Raw genomic sequence first — 6,030 nt, 5'->3', positions numbered from 1 at the left:
TGACATTGGTGACACTGACAAATCATCAATCACCATGTACATAGCCATTCCCTTCATAAAACCTTCCTCACTATGACTAGTTGCTGTATGTTGTCCCAAAAATAGTCCAAGAGATGGAATGAATTAGACTTAAATAATTTTTCGGCCCTTACTTGAAGCCTAATGAAAAATTATTGTTTTATTCAATTAGGTGTTTCTATATGTAGTGAAAATGATATGTGTTTCAAGAATATATTCCTAAATTACAATTCAAGTCTCAATCAATATTTATAGCAATTTTCAACACAACATGTATCACAAAATATTCAATTAATTTGTCAACATAATCAATATATCTTAAATATATCAATTCAATCTATCGTCAATGTCTCTCAACATCCAATATCATGCATGGATAATAAATTATACAAAAGTAAAAAGATTAAAGTTAGAAAAATCAAACACAATAATTTTTATAGTGGTTTGGCTTAACTAACCTACATTCATTCTCTCAAATAACTTTCTTTGAGCATTCACTCCACTATTTACTCTTTTAAAGGTAAGAGACCAAAAGTCCTTTACAAATTCTTCAACACCAAGCCTTTATAAAGGTAGCTTGAAACCTTAACAAGTGCTATCTCAAGCACTCACACTCACAAGCTTTAATAGGTGCTTGTACAACCTCTCTTAAATACAATTTAATGTTTTAACACTCACTCTCACTCAATACAAATCAAACTATAAAGAAAAGATGAGTTGATTTGCCAATGGTAGCTTAAACACTTTAAAGCTCTTGAATGAAAGCAATAAATGAAAATATCAAGATTGGAGAGCAATTATAGGATTTCATTAAGTGTAAAATGAAGTAAAAAAAAGTGTATTTATAGTTTCAAATTATTTTAGACTGTTTTAAACCTTTTTGGAACATTACACACACTGTTCTAGGCAAATTAGCCGCTATTTTGTCTTTTTGCACGAAGTAGAATAACTCTAATCATTTAGCAAACTAATGAAATTTTGGCAATAGTAGCAAACTGGTTAGGGATAAATTTTGACAACTGTCCCTGAACTTATCTAGTTGTAACATTACAGTCTCTCAACTTAAAAATGTAACATAAAACTCCATCAACTTTTAAATTTTGCACAGTAAAATCCCTCAAACCTCCAATTACCAGTTTTTCAGTTAGACGATGACGTGGATAGTTCTAGTATGGAGATTAGTCAGTATTTCTCTTTTCTCTCTCAAGTTATGTGTAAATTGAATCATTTTTCTCTCTATAGACAGAATAATTTTTCATACATAAAGAGAATAATTTTACACTTTACATAAGAGAGGAGAGAGAAATGTTGACTAAGTATCATGCATGAGCTATTCACATCAGTTTCTAACTAAAAAATCAGTAATTAAAAATCAGAGGGATTTTACTGTACAAAATTTAAAAGTTCAGGGGATTTTATGTTACATTTTAAAATTAAAGGACTATAGTGTTACAACTACATAAGTTTAGGGATAGTTGTTGAAATTTAATCAACTAGTTAGCAAACTATAATTTTAGCAAAAATATTAGCAAACTAATATTTTAGCAAACAAGTTAGCAAACTAATTTACCAAATACCTGTTTCAAATATAAAAAAAAAAATTAATTTTTAAAAATCTGATTTAGACCTTAAGAGAATTATATATTCCAATAGAAATATCCAAGATCATGATGAGAGAATTTTATAAAGTAATTGAAAGAAAAATCAATTTGAGCTCCAATTGACTAAAACTTTCATCTATTCTTTTTACACAAATCCTGAGGCCCAATTCATAAATCTATGACTTTCATACCTTCAACTTGAGTCTTAGGTTTTATAATCTTGTTCTTTCTCAACTTAAATTCATCTTGGGATGCCTTTGAGTGCCCTTCCTCCTTAGATGCAACTTCAAATATTCTTCATGAATAAGAGAAAGAATCTACACATCACTTGGAATTGAGTTAAATAGATTTTAGTTGAGTTTTGTTATCATCAAAATCAATGCTCATTTTGAGCTAGACGGGTCAACATTGTATTACTAGCAGATGTATTATTATTATTGGTGACAATAAATGGCAGTTCATAAGTTGTTGAAGCACTGCATTTACTACAAGGTGCACCTCTCCGAGCAGTAACACACCGGTGGTGATAATTTAAACAACCATAAACTATTCTTCCTGCCTTAGGTTGTATGTGATAAGTGTCATGTCAGCCAACCATTTCTGGTTTTTTTAGCAGCCTAATTACAGTTCCTACAGGCAAAGAAAGGAGGATGAAGAGGAAATCCACAAAGTCTTTTTCGGCTTCTGCAAAAAGGACTTTGTTCGTCTTCTTGTCGATCAATAGCTTCAAGTTCACTTTCTTCTTGGTATCTATTCTTGATAATGCAGTGCTCATATCTGCATTTATAATAAATCTAATTATTTTGTTTTCAGAATTCAGAAAAGAAAAAAACACACACACGCAGAGATCGAGATGGAGAGACATATATATGAACATAAACCGCAGAACGAGATGAATTAATGTACCGGCCGAGTGCCTGCTGCTTTGGCTCGTCAAGTTCTAGTTAAAAATTCACACTGAATTGTGAATGAAGCCAGAGGTGCTCTATGAAATATACAGTTTTGGTATGCCAGAGGGTGAAGGGAGGTGTGAATATTCATTTATTTATCATTTTATCAATTTAATTCACAAATTTTAATATTAATTACTTTTAATTTTAGAAATCAGTTCAATTGACAATTAATGTGATCCAAATTAGTAAAATTGATATAATGATTAAATTAAATTTTTGGGATTCAAAATCTCTATAATATATATATATATATATTAGTCTTAAATGTGTTTTCCAAATACCAAAGGTAAGAGCAGCTTATAGGGTTATAATTTTTTAGAGACCAAAAAAAAAATTATGCTAACGGTGAGGAATAAATTTTGATTAATTATTTTAATAATTAATTTTAACTTAACAAAGGGTACAATAGTCTTTTTGCCTAAACTAACGGCAATTAGGTTACAAATTAATATAGAGTGACCTTGAATTTTAACAGAAGAAAAAGTAATTAGGGACTAAATTGTTTAATTTTACAAAATATATACAGGAATTAAATTGTGATTAATAGTAAAATTTAAGAATTAAATAATAATTTTTTTTAAATAAAAAATTGTTAAATTTATAAATTAAATCTATAAAATTGAAAAAAAAAATTCTTAATTTTCAAGAACTTAGATTGGAAGTAAGGATGACTGATGACTTGGTTACACATAACTAACTTTCTTTCTCTTTTCCCTTCTTCTTCCTCTGTTTTCTTTTCTATCTTTTATATAAAAAAAAATGTAATTCTTGTCTTTTAAACTCCTTTCTTTTCATTCTTTGCAACTAGACATCAATCCATGAGATGTAAAAATTAATTTTAATTTTATTTATTTAATATAATATAAATAAAAACATATTTAAATATTATATTTTATAATGTTAATGCAACTTTTTAATGTTATGATATAAAGTTCAATGATGAAAAAATAATAATTTATTTTTAAAAAATATTTTTCATATTTTAAAACACTAAAATAATAGTCAATGCAATGCCTAATATAAAAAAAAGCCAAGTTAAAAAATGACTTTCTCTTTTTAAAAGAGATAATTATTTTCTATTTTATAGACTTTGATAATCTTATAAAATGTAAAAACACTTATACATACATGATATAAATACATACCATTAATTTAATACTACAGCTAAATAATAAAAAATATTTTCATAAAAAATTGTTTTTTTAATAAATATTTTTTACAAAAAATATTTTCATATACAAATTATTTTTCACAAAATAAATGGAGTCTTAATCATAAAATTGTAATTATATATTTTTGGCATTCTTACAAAAAATATGATGTAACACCCCTAATTTTTATATTTATTATTTTTGAGTAAATATTGATATTTTATTTTATTTGAATTTTAGGAAATTATTTAAAATTTTTCGAAATTTTTGGACCTCGTTTTCGGTCCCAATACAAAGTAAAAATTCAAAATTCTGTATCCTGAATCGGACCGATCAAATCGGACCGGCCTTTCTTTTCTTCTTCTTATCTTCCCCGCGTGTCCCGACCATCCTTCCTCTCTCTCCCGTTTTCTCTCTCCTCCCCAAGCCGCGCCGCCGCCACCCAGCCTTCCCCACCTCGCCGGCGCGCCACCCCAGCCTCCACCCATCGACGACCGTCGCCTAGAACGCTGGGAAAACGCGCTCGAAGCCGCACGATGCGTAGTGCGCTGTTTCGGCTTTCCGATCGAAATCTGGCCGATCCGGCCACCGATTGGGTCGGGTCTTGTGTCAAACACCATCTACACCTCGAGAGCTTTCCATAGACACCAAGAACACTAAAATCCATTAAGCGGTTTGTCCAATTTTTGTTCGGGAAGTTTTAGCCCATTTTGAATTTTGGGCTATATTTCTCGCAAACCGTGAACCCCAAGAGAAAACCGAGAATACCAGAGCGCTCCACTCTTCGAGAATTTCGCGGCAATATAAATTTCAAAATTTTCCGACACCGTTTTTTAATGGATCCCACGAAACTTCATAGTATTTTTTCAAGCATTAAATGAGCTTAGAAAATTTCGTAAAATTTATGTACTAACCCCCGTATTATGGGCTTCGTGTAGGTATCTTCAATTTGCGGAAAATTCGACAGTTGTCCGGGTCTGTGAAATTCCGGCCACACACACCGGTTATCGAAAAAGTCTTGGAATCATATCGAGATTTTGGCTACCCCACCGTTGTCAGACGTCCCGAGCACGTCCCCAGAGTCGGAATCGGCATAGGTAAACCCGAATCTTGCTTTTCGTAATTTTCTAGTGCTTAAATGGGATTAAAAATCCATAAAATTTTCGTGGTAGCTCAAAAAATTATGATTCTTTTTGCATTAGCCTAGTAATATTGCTAAGGCCCGCGGGGCAAAGTTTTAGAATTTTTAGAGTTTATTTGGGTAGTTTTTGCAAAAAGGATCAATTATAAAGACTAAACTGTAAATTTATATATTGTGATTGATGACAGTTTGGATGGACCCAGGCGGAGTTGTGTGATGTGATTGAGTTGTGGGTGTATGGTTGGTGGATATAGAAGTGTGTTTTAAACCCATTTGCAGGTTGGGTAGGTCCTAGGTATAGGGGAGACTCTGCTGGATTTTCAGCACGACTTAGGACGTCTTTGGTCTTTTTCTTAGTGTATTGAGTCAAATTTATTAAATGATTGTAATAAAATTGTCAGGTAAGCCGGGACAGCCTTCTTCCTCAGCCCACCCGCCACAGTGACTGCTGTCAAGTCTGTGAGTAAAATATTAATTTTAATTGTAATTTCGATATTATTATATGCATATTTATTGGATTAGATGAGGGAGCTGAGCTCCCATTTATTTTTATGACATATTGAGTATATGGAGGGTGAGTTGAGCTTCCCAATTGATTATATATTGTGTTTACAGGTCGGGTGAGTCAAAAACTTCCCGTTGAAAGGTCCATTTTATGGCCGGACTCTGTCTGGTTGAATTCTTGAAATTGAGCCCAAATGGGCCTTAGAGTTGGGTTAAGGAATAGTTAGTCTTACTATGGGCCTCGGGAGCCTTAGGCTAGCCCAAGTCCTAGTGTCGTTCCGTCCAATAGGTTGGGTTGTGACATATGAGATAAATGATATATAAAGTTATAGTTTTTTAAACAATTCTCTATTTTTTTTTCTTTTATAATATTATACTTAGCATTGACAAAATATCAATCAATTCACAATTAACTGCTCATATAATATTTATTTTTCAAGTAAATTTAATTATTATAAATTGTTTGAGTTGCTTATATTTATGCATTTCATGATCATTTGCAATTGATTGAAAATTATAATAATACAAAGATAAAAATTATATGATCAATAAAAATTATATGATCAAGTAATTGTGATTTGATTTAGACATTATATAACAATACAAATTCAATTGACCTAACTAATTGTAGGCTCTAAATTAATTAGAGATTTTAAATAATT

The sequence above is a fragment of the Hevea brasiliensis genome, chromosome 14 (genome assembly GCF_030052815.1).
Source record: "Hevea brasiliensis isolate MT/VB/25A 57/8 chromosome 14, ASM3005281v1, whole genome shotgun sequence".
Taxonomy (NCBI): Eukaryota; Viridiplantae; Streptophyta; class Magnoliopsida; order Malpighiales; family Euphorbiaceae; genus Hevea; species Hevea brasiliensis.
This window is presented reverse-complemented; position numbering follows the sequence as displayed.